Source organism: Erithacus rubecula (genome assembly GCF_903797595.1).
Source record: "Erithacus rubecula genome assembly, chromosome: 3".
NCBI lineage: Eukaryota > Metazoa > Chordata > Aves > Passeriformes > Muscicapidae > Erithacus > Erithacus rubecula.
This window is the reverse complement of record NC_136689.1, coordinates 56,342,915-56,367,439: the sequence shown is the minus strand read 5'-3', so window position 1 is coordinate 56,367,439 and position 24,525 is coordinate 56,342,915. Positions and strand designations below refer to the sequence as shown.

Sequence of the window (24,525 nt, the reverse complement as noted above, 5' to 3'; positions counted from 1 at the left end):
TGAGCTCCTACAAGCCAACAGGCACCAAAGCCTTCAGTCTCTTCCCAGTGTGTCAACATTCTTGTCGACAAAAATGTCTCAGTGACCCTCCAAACCTCCCCTCTCTGCTTCCCATTCCCTGCTTGCATTTGCACACCTATCAAGAAAGTTTAAGGTGAAGAGGATCTAACTATTTCCCCTCTCTTATCAGTCTTTGAAAAGAATATTAAGTTCATATGGTTTTGTTTTATTTGTGGTTTTATTTTGCAAACTAATCTAGTTACTGAATAGTAATGCCAATGTACACTTTTCTGGTCATGTGGCAATTAAAATGACTGCTCTGCAATCATAGAGATAATTTGTTCTTCTGGTATCCAGGGTTCACAAATCCTGCTGACAATATGTTCAGGTTCATTCCCTGGAAGCAGAACATTAGGACTTCAACTTCTGTTCACTGAGCTTTGACCTTTCCTGTACATGCTACTCTATCACAAATTGCATTCAAGGAACAGCAGAATCATGCTGTAGTAGGTTAAATCTGAAACAGTTATGAAAATTGAGAAGACATTGCTGTTAAATAGTTTTTCTGATTCTCAGAAGCTCTGTACATGCAGTCAAAAAAACCCAAAGAAGTAGAAGCAGTTTTCACATGGGGTGAATCATGGCAGTTCTGTTGCTTTTAGTACAGCAATGACAATTTTATATAATACAGCAGCTACTCTCAATACCCAAACTGAGACTCCACAAATGTGGAAACATATGGTTGATGGCAAACCCAAACTCGTGTGCATCAGTTATTTCATCACTTTCTTATTTAATCGTCACCCTCTTGTTTAAATGCTAAGTATGTTCCATAGAAACATAAATTACAATTTGACATGATCACAGCAGCTGAATGCAGAGGGTATAAACACCACACTGAAATTTGCAATATGGAGATTAAAAATATCCATCTCCACACACCCTCCCCAAGAACTTCTCCATATGGATTAGCTTCTTTGTGAGCCAGGTCAGTTCCCAGTGGTCTGTCTGGCAGCTGCATTGCTTGCTTTGGAGTAACACCAAGGAACTAGCTGATACAGCCTGTGAGGTCATACAGAGGGGCTTTTCTGTTATTTTAAAGAAAGGAAAAGTATCACAAAAGTATTTCAGCTTATAGAATGCAGCTCCAGTACTTCAGGCTCAATGGGGCAAGAGGTTTATCTTGGATCTGACAGGATGTCTCTTTCTGCAGCTGAAATTCTGTGGTGCTGTTACATGACCACATAGCCAAACTGACACAGATATTAGTGTATTTGGCTACATTCTCATATCTGGAGTCTGAACATCTGTAGTGACCTGAAGTGACCTAGTGAATTCTGGTAGGCCAGAAAATAAAGACAGATTTTAAAGACCACTTAGTAAATATCTAGAACTGTGTCCTAGTAGAGGTTCTGTGCCAGACTGAAAGGGGACAAACAAAAAGATACACATTCTGATCAGCAGGAGAAAGAGTTCAAAAGAAATACCAGAAATACTGCCAGTATCTTTATTACATCAATCTTACTTGGCAATTTTTGGTGGCTAATAGTAACTGCTATTAATTACAAAAAGTAATATCTACTTAGAAGCACAGTTAATGGCAGATCTGCTAGTAACAAGCAATCTACTTATGAAGTAGTGCTGGATTTGAATTGCAACATAATATATATAGATATAAAAGAATGGATGTTTTCACAATTGTTCCTCCTTTTATGACTTTTCCTTGTCTTCATAAACACTTTTGGAGAAAGTGGTACCCTCATCCATTGCTTTGATTGCAGTGTCAAAGACTTTATCTAGCAAAGAATTCCTTGTAAGCAAAGGAAGAATGAGCTATAAAGAACCTGACAGAGCTGCTTTATATATATACATATTTTTACTCACATTCCCTCATGTTTTCCAGAGGAAATGTGGTTGGAGAAAAGAGAGCTTGGATCCTTTGAAGTCTCTCATATTTGTAACTATTAGATGCAACTTTCTCAAGTAAGTGCCAAGGATCTGACACACAGGACCTTATTATCATATTTTTACTAATTTTTATAAAAACATGAAGGGAGGGAGGAAAGAAGATGGAGCCAAACTCCTTTCAGTGGTGCCCATGGACTGAAACAGAGATGATGGGCACAAACTGAAACACAGGAAACCCTCTGAGCTTGAGGGAACCCTTTCTCACTCTGAGGATGACCAAGCACTGACACAGGTTACACAGGCAGTTTGTGGAATCTCCTTCCTTAAAGACATTAAAAAATGGTCTGGACATGACCCTGGGCAACAGGTGAGCAGGGAGACTGGACCAGGTGACTTCCAGAGGTCCCCTCCATCCTATAAATGAATAGACTCTGAAGTATTTCTTTCCCCCTTTTTTTTTTTTTTTTTTTGTCCTTTACTTTCAATGCTTTTCATAGTGAAACAGCCAGTGATTGACTTCCCACTTGGAAGTCCCACTTTACTTTCAACATAACGTGCCACTAAGGAGAAACTGTCTAAAAACCAAAGACTGAATAAATCTTGCTGTGCCAGACTGCATAGTAGTTAATCAGGTGATGCACCAAAAGCTTACAAGCCTGAGCTCTCCTCTTGATCAAAGCTGCTGAGGTACATGTGTGTGTAGATATGTTTGTACATATAAATATACTATTTTAAAAACTAACTTATCCAGTTGTCACTATATAATGATGAAAATTTTCTTCTGAGACTTCAAGAACCAAAACACAGAAGTGTGACAAATTAATTCAAATTATGCAACCACTCTGGAATTCCCATAAACATTAAAACAGTATGTGGCAGCAGATTTTTTTATTTTTTTTTTTAACAAGAGCTGCTCAGTCTAGTTTTGAAGCAGTTGGTGGAGTGTTTGCTAACAGCAGGGCCTTTGCTGCTTGATCCAGCTTTGCCTATGTGGCAGCTATAGATATTCCAGACTAAAGATCAGATATTTATTGCTCATTCATTTCCACTGAAACAAATCTGAAATGAGCCCTTGTATTTGTACTTAGTCTAGTAGTGGAAGAGAGTAAAAACAGAAGCCTGATTCTCTGGCATGTTTCCTGCACCCAAATGCAACAGGCATGAAGATGTGGAGCACTTCAAGCAGGAATGGCTGTGGTTTTCTCTCCTGAAAAAAAAACCCAACCCAACCACAAATAGTGGACACAGGGCAAAGAAATAACATGTTGAAAAGTTTAAAACAAAGCACATACCCTCCACAGATAGCTGGAAAAAAACCATACTTCCCTTTGAAAATTTATTTTACTGTTGGGTCATTAACAGTGAACAGGACTGCAGCAATTGCTTAGTGTAGCCACCAAAGAAATTACCTGTGACACTTTTGAATGAAAAGGAGACTTTTTTCAGGCCAAATAAACCCCTCAAGAGGGATTGGAAATACTTTGTGAATTGTGATTATTTTCATGCAACCATTTTGTGTTTGTTTTACAACATTTTTAATTAGCCTTTTTTAATTGATGAAATCAGCATGAGAAAATTCTTATGATAGAAAAATAATTCTTTTAGGAGGTGCATTGTTATACATTATCTGTTTGTAAAATAAAACATGAAGCAAGGCCAAATGTCTTTGGATTATAAATCTGGCATAGTTTAACAATACAATAAATTAAGATTCTCTACAATTGTATAAAGCATCATCATTGCCTAAAGTTAAGGCAGAAATTTCCAGTTTAGCTTTGTAGAGTCTATCTTTACAGTTTGCCAGGAATTGCTTGACTCCTTGCAGGTACTAAAAAGCCAATATGATGGGACTGAGCCTTGAGCTCTGTTAATGAGCTTGATGTTCAAATGTGTTTCAACTTAATGTTGAAATTTGTTTATTCCTGGGTTGCCCTATTCTGTAGCTAATTCTAGGAGAAGTTTAAATCCTTCAGCTCTCTTAGAGGACCTGGGTCTTGACTGCTGGAATTATTTACTTAACTGACAGACTTTCGGTCTTTTCTTCCAAATTCTTTTCTGTTGGAAACTGTGAAATAAAACTAACTCCACAGGAGATTTTTACAGTGCATGTATTGGTCCACTATTTATACTTCCCAGAATTCATTCTCTTCAGTGAACTAAACATTCTCCACTACAGAAAATAAAGAGTGCTTCACAGAACACATGTATTTTCAACTTTGAACAATTCAGAGCCAGGAAAAGGAAAATTGAAATATTTTTTGAATACTTGTCATGTTTTTCTATTTAGTTTCCAAGAGGAACCCAAGCTGAAAGAGGAAGCATGTTAACTGGACACTGAAACATTATCCTGCTTCACTTTTTCCTTCATGCTTTTTTTAATTTCATCATACATATTTATGATAGTCATGCTCCTCACTACCAGTTTTAAAATTCATTTTTCAATTTTCATTTTGATGGTAAAAGTGAATGGAAATTTATTGTTTAGCTTGTGAATCAGATTCATGATTTATGACAAAATGTATTGTAGCTCAAACAATGAAACCCAGAGAATTATAATCTGCTCAATATATCATTTAAATGTTAAGTGCCTCAATTGACTTCAGATCTAAAACATGATTCCAAAAAAATAGTATTTTTTTCAAAGTAAACACTGCTTGACTGTTTTCTTTATACAAAGTGTTCCAGTAGCTACCTTTCTCTTTCTAGAGTTTCCTACATTCCATAGGAATTTCTTCCATTCCCTACATTGATCAATAGAGTTACTGTTTGATTTACAGCAGTCTTGACTCACAGCTTGTGGAAGATGTTTTTCTAGGTGCAGATCTGTTAAAAAAGTAATTGCCATGCTTTAAGTATTTTTTTTGTGAAGCTCCACTTCATTTGTCCCCAGCATGCTGACAGTTGTAAAAGGCTGCAAGGAGCAAAACTATTTATTTTAGGATCACATTTAATAACTCTTATATTTTTAAGCGCAGATTTTGAAAATCATATTTAGAAGCAGTCAGAATTATGTGCTTATTTAATATATTCTCCATTCACACATTTCACAACAAGTTGTTTCCTAATGCCAGTGAAATGAGTAGATAATGTTGAAATATTTGATGAAAGAATAAAAGCAACCTTCTGAAATTATTACATGATTTATTTATCTAAAATGTAAGTTTATTTTTCATTCCCATCTCCTCAATGCTGACACCAGAACTGCTGAAGGTAATAAAACCAAACACTTCTTCCTTGGCCATAGAGCACAAACCATTCCAGCACAGGCTGGAATCCAGGGTTATATCAGGGTGGAATGGAGTACACAGGAGAGGATGACATTGCCAGTGCTGCTTTGCAGGATCAGCTTCCCAAGAAACATGATGTTTTGCTTTTAATTGCCAGGCTGTAGGGAATGCCATGTTTATCCACCCATTAGGAGGGTTAAAATGCTTATCTCCATTAGGTACATCACATCTAGGAAGTTCAAGGCTAACCAGAGTAAGCCAAAGTTAATTTGATCTAATAATTACCATAAATTGAATGGAAAGTCTGATCTCCAGACTTCCTTTTCTTCCGACCTGTGTTTCCAATATTTTGTATTAAAGGTAGAAAATAATCTTTTGTATCTGCCATTACTCACTGATAGGTCACTGTGAACATTACTGGGATTTTAAAGAGGACTAGGAGGCAACAACTCCACTATGAGAATGCTGAGACCAAAGTGCACAGACTTTATTCCATTCACTTGAACCTGCTCTACTCATTTGCTAACGAAGTAATAAGACTTAAGAAAAATCTTGGAGAAGCAGAGAAGTGGTAGACAGCATTTCTTCTCAAAAACCTTTTCTCAAAAAACCTTTACAAAAAGGTTTATAGAGGATCACATGGCGGTGAGAGGGAGCTGTAAACAATGAGAAATGGGGTGAGTAGGGATTGCAGTAAAAAAGAAACCTCGAAGATGTTGCAGCCTCCTGCAGTGCTGTGAGAATCCATGCATGGTAAATGCCAATGCAAACACCTAAACATGGATTTGGCTCTGCTTGCCAGGTATCTCCCCTCCCAATAATTGATATGAACACAATCCTGGGAAGTGTAGAAGAGCAGCTCCCCAAGTTCTGTTTCTATCAGTTTCAGAAGACATTGGACATTTTGAAGCCTCTCCTCAAGGTATCACAGGCTGCAGGATGGTGTTTTTTAGACTGGTTCAGAATGGCTCTTAGGGATGTGCCTTTTGGGACATCACCCCACAGACATGGGTACTCATGTTTCTAAAAGCAGGGACATACTCAAATACCCTCCTGAGCTGTGGCTATGCTGTCTTCTTATTCATGATCATTCATTATTAGACAAGCAATGTGAAATTTTCAAAACAAATCTCCGACAATCAAAACTAATGGTGTATTTAAAAGGCTGAGCATCTTGGTGCTTTTAGAAAGATAAAGTTTTCCTCTGTTTTCTGATGATATCCTCACTGTTGCTGACAATACAGATTTATATTCGCTGGCTAAATTTGTGTTAAATTCACATCTCACTGAAGCTTCTCACAGCTACAGCAAAATAATCCTATCCAATATGATTTGTGAGAAGTTACCAGACACCCTACTGATAGGCAGTAGTAGCACCCTCACAAGTAAATCTAATGGGTAAAGGATTTTTTGCTTAAAATGGAAAGAAAATCACCTTTTTGTGAAGAATTAACAGATGTTTCTTAGACGTAGACAGGTTGTCCAGCTCTGTAACACTGGGTAATAGTGGATCTAGTTGTTACTGTGCTTCTTACAAAACTGATTTATCCTTGGTTAGTTCTTTAATTAGACTGCTAGCAGTATGAAATCAGACTTTTATTTCATCACCCATCACACACACTGTGGAATGGATCATATAATGGAAAATATTTTCCATGCAGTAGGGAGGGTTTTTTGTAATTAACATGCTTGATATGGCTGTAGATACTAACAGCACTCTGAGTGATACAGTCCAGAACATTTAGCAGAAGCAAATCATGACAGACTTTAATAGCATTTATGTTACCTTTCCTTTCACAAGTATTAATATTTTAGAAGGACTATGGAGTAAATTTTTTCTGTTATCTTGTTAATAGCAATGTACCTATCAAGCAACTCGTCAATGTCAGAGTTACTCAAGGATAGGGGACTTTTGCTGGTTACAGGAAATAATCTTGGAGAACTATGGTCTCCAAAGCCTTGGAATAGATAACCCTCAATCACCTGTAACAGGCAAAATAAAAATGAGCAGATGCCCAGGCAAATACTTTTTAAAAGAACTGTAAATGTTTCCATCCTTGAAACAGGATTTAAAAAAACATATGGACAATGTGGAGGAAGGAAATTATACAAATTAGGCCAACATTACAAAAGTAAATACATGCCCTTAAACTAGCAGCTCCCAGAAATCCTGCAGAATCCTACTGAAAACACTGCAGAGTATCATTCCAAGCAAGTCTTGACATTACAACACTCTGACTACTTTTGCATTTTAAGCATATATTGTCATTTTTTAAAAGCCAGCAGTGAGCCTAGCAAATGTAAAGCAAAACTACTTGGCAAGAATTTACCTTCTTGAAATAAACCAGACTGCATGTCAGCACCCACCCCTGAGCTACCAGAATTTACTGTGGCACTTAGCATATTGCAAGGGAGAGACAGGAGATCTGTGACATCTCAGTGTCTGACTGGGGTATGATTTTTTAAAACTTATTTTTATACAGAACACCATAGAATAATAGAATGGTTGAGTCTGGAAGGAACCTCAAATATCGTTTATTTCCAAACCTCCTGCCATAGGCAGAGACACCTCTCACTAGACCAAAGTCCAACCCAACCTGGTCTTGAACACTTCCAGGGATGGAGCATCCACAGCTTCTCTGGGCAACCTGTGCCAATGCTTCATCACCCTCACAGAGAAAAATTTCTTTCTGATATGTAATCTAAACCTACTCTCCTTTAGCTTGAAGCCATTCCCCCAAGTCCTAAAACTAAGTGTATTTGTAAAAAGTCACTCTCTGGCTCTCTTATAAGCCCCCTCAAGGAACTGGAAGGTGCCATAAAATCTTCTCTTTTCTCCAGACTGAGCAGCCCCAATTCTCTCAGTCAGTCCTCACAGGAGAAGTGCTCATCTCTCTGATCACCTCCATGGCTCCCTTCAGGGCACCCTCTGGAAGGTCTCTGTCTTTCTCATGCTCAATTTTCCTCTTTTGAGGATTCTGATTGATTGTAGACTGCGATGAAATGATTGAAACACTGACAGTAGCATGCCTTTGGCCTGTGCATTTTTTTGTCTACTTTTTAGTAATCATAGGAATGTTTTTCCTTTGATTACCTGCTTTTTATATAACTTCTTTTAACAAAGACAGCAATAATAATATCCAAACATCCTGCCCAGGCTTTCTGAATCAAGCTCTGTGGCCATTATAGTGTTAAAGAAAAAAATATGTGATTTTCATGATATGGCACATTTATCTCATTTGAATGCAATTAAAATTGTTTTTTCAACTTCTTACATAATGTAGGAAGACAAATCAGCTCATAATTCTTCCAGTTATTTCATACTTCCCATATAAGTCAGCTAAGGGAGACAGATAATGACATTTTACAGACTTTTGGTTATCTTTATGTTTATTGTTATTAAAACACAAGGAATCAGTTACTTGGTGAATTTCATATGAATATTTTTCATTGCAGATTATAGAAATAGAAGAATTCAAGACCAGTCAAATAAAATTCCTCTCTGATATTTACAAAATTTTTCATTTAAGACAATTTGTTTTCCTTTCTTCCTCAAGGCTCAAACTTTTATCGGGACTTCTGAAAACAAAATTTTTTTACAGGTTCACAATCTCTCTATATAGATTGTTGAAAATGCTTTCTCTAATTTAGATCTTTTATAAAGTTCTTTTGATCTTAACAGTTTTCGTAAGGTTCCCAGTTATTTTAAAAAATATTACCTGTGTTAAAAAATTTTTATGTGTTCAAACAGCGAGAAATCCATATTAATCTATGGAACAAATAGTAATTTTTATAAAGCATTCAGAATTATGTTGGACAACCACTAATTGCTGTGCAATGAAGCCACCTTCCAAAGAGTCTTGACACAAATTTTGTCGACACCATTTCAGTGTCCACTGGACATTTCCAGCTCAAACACAGAATGACAGAAACACTCATTAGTCATATATTGCAACAGCTTGGTCATATCCCAGTCACTAACTGGCAACGTTGGAAAGAAAATTGGCAGCATTCAGGAAATTCCATCTGTCCTTATTTTTTTCTCTCTGCTGTTTTTGCTTTCAAGGCAGTGATGGGTCTTCATGATGCTACTTTGGCTTTATCACACTGTGCTGGTTAAGGATCCAAGCTTGCAGAAAACAGCAAAGATTTCAACCCCTCTGGCTCCAGTTTTCCATTGCTTTTTATTCATTTCAGCATCCAGCTTGCCTGAATTTTCATGTCCAACAGTAAATACTGCATAGACTACTCCTATTATTCAGATCTGTAGCTCTAATTTCTTTTTCCTAATTGATTTGAGGAGGATTTTCATAATGAAGGGAGTTTTTTAAAAAGCCTACTGATTAAAGATTTTTAGAAAACATGATAGTGCCAATGAACTTCTGCCAAAATACAATCATGTTTCCTTTGACAGGTCTGGCATGCTATGCAAAATCAGATACCAAACATAAAATTGTCACTGATTTTTTCAATTCACATTAATATCTCAAGTTCAAGGCTTCAGGAGAGCTCCATAATACAGAAATCCCATTTTGTGACTGACACAGTGTTAGGAGTTGGACTTTTCAGAACCACAAATGAACTGGGAGATGCTGGAACATGTTTCCAAGGGATAGTAACATTTTATATCTTTCAGAGTAAGTAGGGGAAAATTGTTGAGAAAATATAAAAGTTTCACTTTACATTAAAAAGAAGCACAATTATTGCTACTGTAATTTTTGTGAGTGTCAGAAATGCCTAAGACAAGCAAATGTTGATTTTATCTAGAGCTTAATCTATAGAAAGCAGATTCTGCAGCTCAATCTCACTTCTGAAGTCCCTCTGTAGTGAAACTTTTAAGTGGGGAAAGCATAAATCTTTTCAAGGAAGGCAAAGATACAAGCTAAAAACCCTTATTATGTTTATTATGCCCAAGCCAGAGTACAAGAAAATGAGTAATTATGGAATGGACTGACCACTGGGAAAATTAATCCTTGCATCTTTTTGCTGGTCAGTTTGTTCCTTGAGGAACAAGAGCTGTATTCCTCCCATGTTTTAAAAAAGTCCTTGTTTTAAAAAAAAGTCCCTTAAAAAAAGTCATGCTGTTGCTTGTGTTTTAGCATCTAGTTCATCCAAATTAATGTTCATTTCCTTTAGTAGTAACGGGAGACCATCTGCTGCAAGCAAACACAATTAGAAGTTGACAGATATCCAAAGGCAGTTTTCCCTCATTAATCTCTGCAGATCAATGGCTGCCCTCTGTGTCAGACTTGTGTATCTTCACTTGGGGCACATGGAGCACCTCCCCTCACAAATGTGCTGGTTTATGGCCAAGGGTCAGAGTGTCACAGAAATGCTTAAGAATTTAAAATTACTTTCCCTACACATTGCAATCAACTTTTCTGGAGAAGAGCTACATTCAACTACTGCAAAACTGCCTTCATCTGGCTGAAATTCAAAATAATCGGGAGAAGAAGAAGCCAGTAACAATACTGAGTTCAGAAAGCGGAGGACAGTTTCTTTTGAAATGATCCAGACTTCAAAGTGTCAGTGTTCTGCATACACAGAACTATGTTTGAACAGTTGGCTGTAGCATAAAATGCTTTAATGTAGAGAAAGAGGAGGCTGGAAGCAGTTATAAATAGCAGTTTCTCTCTGAACAACGTGGCCATTCCCATATGCTGTTCCTAATGTACAGTTTAATAAATGACGGTTACAATGGATTTGGTCAATACCCTTGGCACGAAAAAAGAGACACCATGAGCACAGATAAAACTGATCTCTGAAATACATCAGGTTTTGGAGTTACAAGGCCACTGGGTTTTGTCAGACAGAGTAAACTTCAAAACATCTTTTTTTTCTTGTCTGCCAAGGAAGGAGGTTCTCAAGGAGCACATGCCATTGCATCTCTCAAATTTCTTCTCTTGCCCATGTTAAAACAACAGACATGAGGCAGCAAAACTAAAATCAAATTATTGTTAATAAGAAGGCAACGTGGTTTTCTTTGGACAAAATATCATACATCTAAATGTAAGCTATGGTACACCAAAATCATTATTAGCTGCACACGTCTCTCTAGGCTTTCTTATTGGAAGTTATCAAATTTGTTGCCACTTTAATTATTGATTTTAGTAGTTAAAATGGCATTGTAAATTTAGAAAATATCTGGTTCGATGCTTTGGCAAATAGGCATATTTTTTTCTCAATGTGAAAGCATGAATAGACCTGCAAAAGAATTATGGACCAGGGAATCCCAAGACCCAGTAAGATGTCATATCCTCATCATCATCATCAGTGACAGAGTAACTTCTGGCTGTGAAAAAGAGGACATTTTGTATAGTGACACCTCTAAGCTTTTCCATATCCAAATCACACAATTCCTGTGCTACTGTGGGGCTGTGCCCCTCACCCCAAACCCTCTCAAATCTTCCTCCATACCCCAGAAGAGAAAAGATCAAACAGTACAGTGTTCAGTGTGCTTCAGGGATATCCCACAGGACCATCTGTTGGGGCTTAGGCTCACACCATTCTGCCATTTCTATCTGACAGGAATTGCTGCTGGCACCAATGGCTTCTCTGCAACAAAGGCATCTAATGGGCACAGATTAGTAATAATGCAACATCCTGAAGTGAAAGTCTGGATCAGAAGATCATGCACTGCAATTACCATTCTCTCTGAGATAATTTTAGACACCATCCAGTATGAAACCACTCCAGCCATAGTAAAAGCCAGGAGGACCTTTTTAATTCTGTGCCCAGACAGGAAATCAAGACAGTGCTCTCCACTATATGTTAAAGTCTGAAGACAACTCAGTAACAAAGAGGTTCACTTCCAGAGTAGGGACAGAAACTTCATTGCTCTGTGACAGTGTGGGTCTCATGTGTTTGGCATTCCCTGTAAAAACAGTTCCAAGAAGCCACAGCAGGGCTTTCCTTCACTCCCACTTTTGGCAGCTGCCTTTAAACTGAGGATCTTGCCTTTGGTCCATGCCTGTGTTATGTTGCAGCTGGCTAGCCCATGTCCATGAGTCCTGCTGACTCAGACCAGAGCTTTACCCCAAAACTTGTATTCCTGGCTTGACTTTCTGGCTTCCCCATCCCTGTGGACTTGTGCAATGATACAGACTCTTGGCTGAACTTGGCTGCCATCAACAAACACACTCTGGTCATTTTGCTTTCTTTCTGTGGGAGTGCTGGTGGGGTCACTTGCTCAGATGTTTGGCTTCCTGCTCCTGACCACTGCAGAGCAGCCAGCCTTTGGTGCTCTCTGACAGTCTACACCTGCTATCAAGAAAATGAAAACTGCAGTAACATCTTCCTAAGCACATATTAAGAGCATGTATATATTCATGACATGGCTTCAAAATGAAGAAAAACTATAAATGAAAAAAAATACTCATGTAATAAAGTGTCAAAACTTTCTTGTACCTAGAGAAACACATAATGTGTAATCAGATTAATAAGAAAACACAAAGAATTTTTATGTCCAGTGATTTGTAGTCTTCAAAGACAGAATTCTGCCAACTAATTCTTTGCAAGGTCACATGTCTGTAAAACTTTACATAATGAGAAATACACATAAGAATTTAATATTGATTTATATCACAACTAATCCAGGCCCAAGTCTCTTCCAGCAGAATGATTTCCATTAGAGAAGTACACTTGTATTTGTTTCTGAGTTAAAATCAGGAGAAAGCAGTATAGACAGTGATAGTACAACTGTGCTAGGTTTTACTACATTTTATGAATATTTGGCCTCTAAGAGAAGAAATGTGTGTTTGTTTTCTTGATCTTGCTGCATACTCTTTTTTGTTTATTCAAGCCTTGATCCTACTGAGGGCTGAGATTAGCTTTTAGGAGCTGAATAAAGTACCAGTTTTAGTAAGGATTCATTGTTGGTTTTCAGTTTAAAATAGCCATTAATATTGCAGGTAGAAACCTTTCATAATTTTCAGTGATTACCCTAAATTAGAATGCTGTCTATTTTCTGTGACATGCACATAGCAGGAATAACACAGAATCAGAACAATAAATTACATTTTAGCCCACAGAATCACTGATATTCTATGACTGTCCCATTTAGGGCAATCTTCTGGGGATCTGAATTTATTTTTATTTTTTTATTTGAGGCAAGCCTATCAGATAGAATAGGATAGTTGTTTAAAATAACTAACTCCAGGTAACAAATTATGTCTTGGAGTTAGGCAGAGAGGAAATTCTCCTCCATACTCTTCTGTACTGCAGGACATAAAAAAAAAAATGCAATTGACCCTATATATTATATTGATCTTGCTAGTCACACAGTTAATATAGCAACTTTTAATTTTCTGTCTTTAGACATGTATCCATGCTCATGTGTGTTTTGGTTTGAGAAGTACTTCTAGAAATCAGAGACTTGCCTTTTTATACTGAGAGTTAATCTTGTGCTTTAGTAGAAGGACAATTCAGGGGTAAATGCCATGACAGTCACAACAATACCAGGTTTCTTTTATTAATGCAGAGGTGCAGCCTGCCTCTGTGCCAAGCAGCTGGGGTCTGTGGCTGCAGCCACTGTGACAGGGCCCTTCTGAGACTGGGAGCAAACAGCTGCAGAGGAGGATGGACCACAGAGGTTGTGGTCAGTGTAGCCTGCCTGACCACGAGCCCCTGAAGGATCAGAGAGCACTTGAATTTCAAAAACCTTTCACCTCCACTCTCTTGGACAGTGAGGACCATTGTTTAAAGAGCCTCATGATAGTGGGACCATGAGGAAAGCTGAGAAATCATAAGGTTACAGGAACATATTCCTGTTTCTTCTCCAAGATTGTTTTCCCAAAAGCATTCTCAGAACTTCAAAACAAAACAAAATGAGAAGCAGAAGTGGAAATTGAAAGGGAGAATAAAGAGGGAAATGAAGAAATAAAAATGGATAAAGGGTAAAAGGAAAGGGAAAATAGAAGAGGGGAAAAAAGGAAAAATGTGAAAAATGGAAAATGGAAAGGATATATCCTTTGACCTATCTTTAGACAAGCATATGAAGTGGAAAAGGGTAGTTTGATTCCATGTGGATAATGGATATTAGTATTAACAGCTTATCAGGTCTCTGATTATTCTAACAAGGCTTAAAACAGCAAGGCAGTAAGACAGCCAAGCACAATCCAGGTCTCTTAGTATTAACTATATTCACTTTCCTCATCTTTGACTGCCCTTTTCTTTGATCACATCACTGAGAATGAGGCTCAGAAACAAATTAATTACCTAAAGCTCAATTTTAAGTTCCCATTTCAAAAACCAACAGCAAAAAGTTTATGAGAGTCTTGCAAAAGTAATCCAATCCAATCTGCTGCTCAATGCAGGGCTGTCCTGAAGAATAATGCTGCCAAGAGCACTATTTAGTCAAGTTTAGAATACTTGTAAGAATGGACATTCCACAAACCCTCTCAACAACTTTTTTCCAGAATTTAAATGCTGACATGGTGAAGATTTTTATCCCCATTTGCTCCATCAAAATTTCCTTTGTTGCACCTTTTGGCTGTTACTTATTCTTTTGCTCTGTTTTATTCTCTAAGAAGACAGAAGGTGCCTCTGTTGTCTCTACCACCCTTCAGATAGTGATGATGAGGACCACATCACCACCTCACCCAGGAGTGGAAACTTCTTGAGATATAGGGTGGCTGAAGTTGTTAAAAGAGACACCTAGGATCTACAAGTCAACAATAATAGAATATTGAACAGGAACAACTGAGAAAATGGTGATATACCAGTAAAAAGAGAGAGAGAGAGGATGTAAAAAAATTACTGTGCACTTCAGGCTATTCTAGCTGCTTAACAGAAATTTCATCTTCAGATGAAGAATCTCTTAAGTTTCTAAACTGCAGCAAGACATGTTCAGTTTGGGAAATCTGCAGATAACCTGAATGTGATCCTCAATCTTCAGGCTTTCCCTACAGCTTCTGAGATGTATTTTAAGCAAACTGGCAGTTGACAGGTCTTTGTTTCATGACCATTACAGAGGTAGAGACCCATCAGAAGCACTTCAAACTGATCCATTGCACTTCAGGAGAGATGCAGGCATCATGACCAAGCTCCTCTCTGATCCTTGTGCAGATGCAAGAGGATGTGGAGACAAGTGCTGAGTGTTGTTCTGTCTCTTCTGGTTTCAAAATACAAAGTTTGCTTCTCCTACATAATGTGAATCAAAAGTGGAAAGGCTGAAAGGAGTTGGAGGCATACAGCTGTCACAGCTTCCTCAGTAATGAAATGAACACTACCTGTCAACCACTTTGATGATGGTGTCATCCTAACAGACTGCTCCACATGAATTTTCCTTCATTACTTCAGTTTGCATTGTTTGTCTTGCACTGATCTAGGTTTAGAGATTTATCCATGAAGAAACAGCAGAGCTGAGTGTTCAGACACAGGAAAACCTTCTGTTCATATCAGATAAACATATCACACGGAGATAGTTAACATTTCCAAAATACTTCAATTGTAATTACACACAGAACAGAGGACAAAACAAGGTATTCAGGTAGATAGTCTTGTACACTTTCCCCATATTTGTTTTAGTCATTTGTACTAAACAATGTATTTATATGAAGTTTTGTTCTGCTAACTGTAGAGAAGCTAATTGACACAATAGCTTCATTTGAATGCTCTATGGAAATTTTGCAGTGTATTTGGAAACAGTATGTCTTGGAATAGGACACTTAAGATAGGAGTAGCTTCAGTATATCAGAGGGCTTGTAAGCAAGTATTCATGTAACACTCACACTGTAAATACTTGGGGGTGTCTGCATTAACTCCTAGTTGGAGCAGCAGTTTTATCCCCACTTCTTTTTTAAATGAAAACTTCTTTGTTGAACAAGTCAAAGCTCATGTGGGCAAAGCAGTAACAGAGTTGCCACAATTCCATTCTGTCTTTTAAAATTCTGTAAGAGAGATGTGAAAAAGGAGCTACAATACTTGAGGTCACCAGTGGTTTATTTTTCCACTGAGAAAGAATCCTTGAAATTTTATGAATGTTTACACTTGCACTGAGCACCCCCAATTCTCCACTCATCATATCTCTGGACTAGGAAGTTGCCATGTGGTACTCATTTGTCAGATTTGCATCTCATGATAGATATAAGTTTCACTATAATTATCAGAAAAAACCCCAAAACCTACACTCCCAAAACTCTCCCTGAAAACCCAACATACAAAAAAAAAAAAAAAAAACTCCAACAAGAAATACACATGTAGAATCAAAGCCTTGATTATAGTATAAGGCCACCATAAGCAGGACTTTGAGTCAAGTGTTGATTGGTCAAAACAGATGGAGCTATACACTAATATGACATATTTTATAGAAAACTAAAAACTAAAACTCTTTCAGATAAGTGTTTTTACATTAATACCATTTCACTACAATAACTATTAGGTTATTTTGATCAAGAGCCAGATTTTTTTCAGCTGAGAAAACTTTCAAACCCTGTCTTATACCTTTCCTGTAATCGCATGTGAAAGAGACTAAAGACAGAAACTTTAAAAACTCAAACCACGTGTGTTAAACCACATTCATGGCTAGCCTGAGCAGGATGAAATGTTTGCTTGTTTTTTCTGCTGGGAAAAGCATGAAAGGGTTTGAGTCATGTGTACCATACCCACCAGCACCGGGAAGTGGCAGCACTACTGTGGAGCATTCATTGCAGACCAGTGGCTCTGCCTTACCAAGTCAAGGGCTGTGCTGGCTTGGCACAGTGCTGAAACAGATGGAACTGGAACAGCCCTTGGAAAGTTGAAGACTAAGAAAAGCTAAGGCTCTGGCCCTCTGAGAATAAAAAAGCATCACATTCACAGGAGTGGCGCAGTGCATTGAGTTAGTCTGTAGCTAACCAAAGCGGGATGGCAGAAATAAAAACCCTTACTGTGGGCAGACACTGCTCCCTCACACCTCCCTCTGTGAGGCAGCCACTGCACTGGCAAGAAGGATTCCTGATCAATGGATGTTTTGGTGTTAGGAATTCCAAATATGAGAGGGTTCCTAGAAAAGCCTTAAGTTTTGCATAATTTTCCCCTCAGTTTGCTTTGTAGACCACCATGTACACATTAATGCCTAATTACTCAAGCTACCAGCACACTTGTTTCAATTATCCACAACAGTCTTTTTACACCTGAAGTTTTACCTTCTCATGCAAAATGACAGAAGTTTTATGTGGGAAAGAAAGAAACACAGGGACAAGCAGCAGTAACCCTAAAATAATATGTTTCAAGAAATGTTGTACCTGCAGTGTATGCTGACAGCTGTTAGTTATCAAATGAAGACATCAAACATACTATGATACAGTGTATTTGCATAATGGTGGGAAGGAAATGGCTTGATACATACTGTCACCTGATTCTGTTTCTTTGTACAGCCAAAGAAGAGAAAATAATAAATTTAGAAAAGCTACACAGTTCTTCTCAAACCCCAAACAAACCCCAAACAGATCTGCTCTTTGTATTGTCTATTTTTCCCATGAACATGGCTCACAGCTCAAGCAGTAAAATTTATGATGAGATCACTCTTGATTATGGGGCCAGATTCTACCTGAGATGTTCTGGGTTCAGTCACATACTGAGCTGGTTATTGAATGGCCTCCATAATTATGTGTTCCCACACCTTCCCAAGAATTAAGGTCAACTGCTCAGCCTGCAAATCCCCAGGTGCTGCTCCTTGCTCTTCTTGGAAATAGGAGTGACATTGGGTTTCTTTCCATCCATAGAATCTTCTTCTGGTCACTACAATCTTGTATTCCAAAGTTCTATCTCGGTATCAGCCAGTTTGAGGAGCCTGCAGGGATGTGTCTCATGAGGTCCTGTGAATTTGCAGATATGTAATTGGTTTCAATGTCCCTTCTCTCAGTCTGCCTCAATAGAGGACTATTCACACCTTCAGACTCTCCCAGTGAGCTCAAGGGCTCAGTTTCCTGGAGGGAAATCTTACAGTAAAAATGAGGCAAAGAAGGCATTGAGTACCTGGGCTTTGTCCATGCCCCATCACCAGATTTGTTGCCCCATTTAATTTTGCAGCAGATCCACATTTTCTCTAATCTTCTTTCTGCTGCTGGTGTACTTGTAGAAGCCTTTCTTGTTGCTCTTCTCTTCCTTTGGTAATTTAATTCCAAATGGGTTTTGACTTTCCTGAGCTCATTCCCATACTCTCAGTGTCTCTATGTTTCTGCCATGCTACCTGACCCTGTTCCCAACTCTCATATGTTTCATTTTACTGTTTGAGTTTACTTATGTGAAATATCACCAGAGACGAAACAGAGCTTGGATGTCACACAGGTTTATGTTTTGAAACTGTTTTTCAGCAAACCCCAGTTACAGCCTGTTCAAAGTATCCACAGCTTATAGGAAATTTTGAAACATGTCTTGGAGCACTGTTCTCTCAAGAGTCATCAACTTACTCTTTAGCAGGCAGCATAAAATTAAAATTATTCCTAGGTGGGTTCTGTTCTCCTTGAGTTATGTTAGGTGTAAGAAGGCCAGTGATTATAAAATGCAATGAGTAATGACAGGTGCTGCAATGCACTCTTAGTCACCAACCACCAAAAAAGTACAGAGAAAATCCAAAGCTATATTCAGCTTTCCAAAGAAGCAGAGCCAGACATCATGACTGTGTATGGAACTTTGATTCCACAGTTCAGAGGGAGATATGTCACTAACAGGACTGGAAGCTAACCCTACCTGAGGAGTTACTGCAGTAATTCTTCACAGCAAGAAAAGGGTTCAGTGGCAGCAGAGGAGGTAGACCCAGAGTCATAAGACCCAAATGGTTCCCAAATATGGAACAAACTGGCTGAAGCCCTGTTTGTTAATATTTTGTCTTCTGCACTAAAGATGAAGCAAAAGACATGAGTGATGGGGCAGTACATATTCAAATTTCATTGCTGAATCACTGCTACCAGATTCAGGCTTCCAGCCATTGAATGTTTGGAATAAAACACACTTGAGTGTCTCCAGAAAACCCTGCTTCTTCTCAAAACCCTTCAGCAAAACTTGGTACAGACCCCAGTTCCTCTCAGACTGAACTGTAAGACAGTTACAAATGATTTAAAATACTGCAGTTCTTTTTCAGGACTCATTCAGCTCTACCAGTTGCTTTTCCCAAGGCTTTCTGACCAGAAAGTATCCTGAACAATACATCTGCTATTTCACACTGCTTATATGAAAATACATCAAAACTGAGGTTTGCTCATTTCAGTCATTCTTTGGGAAAATTCTACCTGCATTTGACTCTGCAACATCTGTGAATTTTTAGGTTTGGGAGCAGGAGTGGCTAGAGATAAGAAGGTCTCATGAAAAGAATTAACCACAGTCTAAATTGTTGGTTTATTTTGTTGTTTTATGAACTTGCTTTAATCATGTGGGTTGGCCAAATGGGAAAAGATTGTTTGAGTACTTAAAATTAATGATGATAAATAGACTACTCTCTTAAATAGTTACCTTTAATGACAGCCTAAATAAAGCAATCAGATTTCAGTAAAATGTAAAATTTACTGTCTTTCTAGCCAAGGCATGCTTGCATAAATTGGCAAAGCTACTGCATTAATTTGGTCAAATGTGAGATACCATTACAAGAAAAACCAAACTGATCCATGGCTAACACTGCAGAGGAAAGGGGAAGAAATCACAGCCAAAGGGACAGGGAGCCTCCAAAACAAGCATTTGATCTCATAATTAATGTGTTAGAATTATATTCTTTGGAACCCTTTGAAAACACCAAACATAAGTAATGCTGTCAAATCATTCCTCCTGATGCTCATTTATTGAAATGATCCTTCAAATCCAAATGCAAGTGGCAAATGCAAGCACAAATGTAATTTTGAATTCTATTCAAGACCATGGAAACAACTGCTTACTCCAGACTTCCAGTGTGCCCAAGGACGCCTCCAGAGAGGAAATGAAGACAGTCATTATAACACTATATCCATCCCAGCTGGTTTCCTCTTCTGAGGCCTCAAAGAAAAAGCTAAAAACCATCTTCTGTTGCTTGGTAGAGTGGCTTAGGAAGCATGTAGTTTATTGTCCAAGAGAATTAACATGTAGAGAGTGTTACACAGAAAAAGGAATCTGTTTAGAAAAGTGACAGAATGGAACAAATTTTCTAAGTCAGGTTTGCTCTACTGGTGTTATCAATCTCTTCAGCTACTGGAAGAGATGACCCCAACTGAAACCAAATGATCTTCTGTTGCAAATTACTATGTTTTGCATAGAAAGGCCTTTTATCAGCTATGAAATCAGGCTCGGCTCCACATTAAAAACAGCACAACAGCTGGTGGCAGCTTGAAGACGTGCCTGAAGGATCCCAGTGGCTCATTCAATTTAGACTCAATTGCAGCTTGATGATGTCCAAATGCTCAGTCTGGTACAGGAGGATTGCAGTGCCATCTGAGTTCTCTTTAAGGAGGACTCTGCTTTGTTATCACTGTAATTGTGAACTGAGGATGGCTGAGCCATCCCTCTCACACGTGTGACTGCACACATTTGACACTCAGAGCACATACAGTAATTGCTTGGTGGGAAAAAGATTTTAGGTGTATGGACAAGTTTGTTGACACTCCTTATGTCAGTTCAGTGTGAAGAGAAGTTCCGGTTTGCTGCTTGTAGGAATCACACCAGCTGATCATCAGCCAATGGAAGTCAATAACTCAGGATTCCTCCATTAAACTCAGCAGGTCAGGAGTGCAAAGTTTATGTCAACAGCCTAATGACAGCCTTTCTGTGTACAGAGGGCCAATGAAAGAGACAAATATTTACTTTATGTAAACTATTGCTAAGCATGTTACTTAGGCCAAGAAAGAGCTGTTCAGCTTGGCTAATAATAAAACCCAGATGTCAAAGAGAAATTTGCAAAGCTTCTTTTAGCGTTCATAAACACAACGTAAACTGCAGAACCACACACATTTAAACATTTTTTTTTCTATATTTTTTTTTTAAATGCAGACACTGATTTGACTGTAAGGAACTGAGAAACACTGATAACTGCCTAGATAGGATAGAAGAATAAATGTGACTTCTGCAAGAAGCTAGAGCAAGTCATAGGAAGGAGTCTGTCACTCAGACTTCAGCACGACTAGCATTGAGATTTTCTAACTTTAGGTCTGTCCACAGTTTGGGTGCCAGCATGTTCAGGGCTGTGCTCTGGGTACCTTCTGTCCACTAAATTTGTTGTTGAAGAAGCAAAACATGTTAAAAGCAGCCAGGGTAATCAGTGTAAGTTGAGATGCATTATCAGGCCTAATTAAGGGCCAAGTACATGCACTGTAAGGCAGTGCCAGATAAGGCAGACCATGCTTTTATGAACAGATAAATACATGCTTAATTAGATAATTAGATAGGTACAAGCTTTAATTGAAAAAAGCAAGTGATGAAGTAATTTATTAAGATACACAAGCCCAAGAAGAATAGGGTACTATACTTGCATAATTTTTGTGAACACAAGAGAAAAACTGCAAAAACTCTCCATGGTTCAAATGACAGTACATTTGGGTGAAGAGGAGGAAAGCATTTTATTCCTTATCTATTTGCACATTTTGCTAGCTGCAGTGTAATGGACTAAAACCTTTCAACAGAGATAGCAAAATTCACCATTCCAACTCACAGAAATTGCTGAGATTTCAGAAATCCTGTTCAGCTTCACTCTGAAGCAAGGTCACATTATTTCTTAAAAGTTTTGTTGAAATAATGAACAAATCCCATAATTTGTAGACCATGCAGCTGAATATTTAAGTTCTGAATTGAATATTTAAAAATTTTAGATATTTGTTTTGCAACTAGGAGTTCAATACCTTAAATATAAGTTTTTATATACTTTCTCATGAAAGCAATAGCCAGACATTCTAGGACTTGGAAATGAAAGCAGCACTTCTACTAAGAGAAAAGATCCAATGTCTCACAGGTTTACTAACAAGTTAAACTAGAGCCCAGAAATCCTTGAACAACTTAAAAGACTGTCTTCTGAATTTTCCCCCTACAACTCCCCATCATTCTTTTTTTCCCTCCCCTTTCTCTGAATAGAAAATAATCATAACCAGACAATTTCCTCAAGAGAAACAAGACTGGGTCAAAACATTGTTCCTGATGGGAAACTGATTAAAACTTTCTAACTAGACTTTCTAGTATCTCTCCCAAAGTCATAAAAGAGCTCAAGCCCTCTGCTGGACATCTGCTGAGGCTTTTATTCTGCACCCCCAACCCTGCTCCACAATTCAGTGCTCCCCTGGGGAAAACAAGAAGACAAAGATGGTGAAGGCAAAGAGGACAATTTTTTCTTTTCTAAACTCTGAGGGTCATGTCTTTGTTTTCAGATTTGTAAAAGACAAGTTACCCCTTCCCCAGTAGCTCAATCCCTGAACAATTTTCTTGCCATTATTTAACCAACCCAAGAACATCTCAAGGTATTTTTCCTTTTTGCATGTAGCCAGCACAATGGTACAACAGAAGGCACCTGCACTGGTCCTCTAAAACCACATTGTCTCATTCACAGTTTCTCTTTCATTCAAACAAATTTAGGGATACAAATCTGTGCTATGGGTAGATAGAGTAGAGCTAGGCTCAGAAAAGCAGTGCAGCACTGTTCACTGGGCTGGGGAATCCTGGAAAGCAGAAACCTAGAAGGAGACAGTGACCAAAAGGACACTGGATAAAGCACATGTTTAGCAGCAAAAGGCCTGAATACCAGAGGGACAATTCATCTCTCTGTGCCTCCAAACATTTCCATCTTAAATACACAGTTTATTTCTGTGCATTCTACAGCTAAAACTGTGAGAAAGGAAAATGAGCTTATTTCTCCAATAGTTAGACTGGAAGATTTAAAGTATGAAACTCTTCTCTTCAGTTACAGATAGAATTTGTATTAGTCATGTATTTGCAGCTACAGAGGAAAGGAATATTATTCCTGTCTCTGGTATTCAATACCTGATTTCAGAAATATTAACAGATAAATGAGTAGGGAATATTAGGGCAAGACAATCATGAAGGAACATAATCTCAGAGCAGTCTCCAAGTCTCCAGTGCTCTTAGGACACTTCCATAACTCACTTGATCTTCATTCATGGTAAGATTAGGAGTTCTTACAGCAACACCAAAATTCTGCACTGGAAGAAACTGTCCAGAAACAACAGGGATTATCTTTCCTGCATCTGATCTGACTTTCACAGGTGGGATACTTAAAAAAAAAAAAAAAAATAGGTCTTCAAGTAATAGAAACAAGCATAGATCCACCAAAAAAGAAGTTGAGTGTCAAATAAATATTTGCAGTTTTTGTCACTTTATTACACTTCTGTTCATTAACTTATGTGTGCCAAAGTTTGGTTCTCTCCCATTCAGACCTCTCACCTGCACTGTCATTCATCAGTTCAAGGAAAACATTTTCACCTGATGCACCACATCTGCCTCCAGTGGATAGACAATTTATCAGTCACCACTCAGATATACATTTCTTAATTCTAAGAGTTGGTTTCAGTTTGTTTCCTTAATTAATTTCATGTAATATATAGCATCACGTGTTTCTCAGATGTACCTATAGAATTTTTTAGTGATAACTAATCTGTGGCTTTTTCTTCTACTAAAATAACTATCTGGAGCTTTGGCTTTCAGATGCCAAAGTGTCAGTGATCTATGACAGTGTCAATTAAAAAGGCAAAAACCAATCTGAGTAACATTAAAGTCTTCATGTGTGGTATCTACTTCCCATCAATACTTTCTAATGTTCCTATCACACAGTTCTCTAGAAGTCATTTACCTAACAAAGTACAACTATTTTTGTAAGAGAGTTAAAAAAGATTTTTGGTGTAAATATCACTGTTCCTAATGGCAAAGTAATATCTGAAGCTTTTTCACTTTTCTCAAAATTACATGTAAACATTTAAATCAGTGTTCTCTCTCACTAGTTAAATGTAAGGCTATGCCTTCCAGAGATGCTGAGGAATTTGGCTGTGTTACAAGAACGTATGATCTGAAATGACAAAAAGACTTTTCACTGAAAGTCCGTGAAGATTGGACTGGTAAAACTAAGCATTTAACTCGAGAGTACAGAAACTCTTAATTTGTTCAGACTCTTACCAGGAGAAATCTCTATGCACTGGAACAAGCAACACATCCATGCCTTTGCACTCACACCATGCCTGACACATTCCTAATATTCCCGCAGTGACACATATATCTATCCTAATTGTAAAAACATTCAGTATTCTGAATTTCTTTAAAGTACTTTCTGTTAATTATCACACTCTGAAGATATAATGAGAAAGCAGGATTGATATGCTGCCTTAGAGCTGGAGAACCAATGTATTTATTTACCCTCATCCAGAATGAATGGGAATTTAAGCTTCTAACTCACAGCAGCTTTCCTGTATGAAATGATGAACAGTAAGCAGCAGAGAAAATGAAGATCTGAAACAGT

At 38.0% G+C, this 24,525-nt stretch overlaps 1 protein-coding gene across 2 annotated transcripts in view; it reads right to left on the bottom strand.

The window, feature by feature from the left end:
- COL15A1 (collagen type XV alpha 1 chain) overlaps positions 1-24,525 on the bottom strand; it is a 114,370-nt gene that overhangs the window by 89,192 nt on the left and 653 nt on the right. The window lies entirely within an intron of this gene.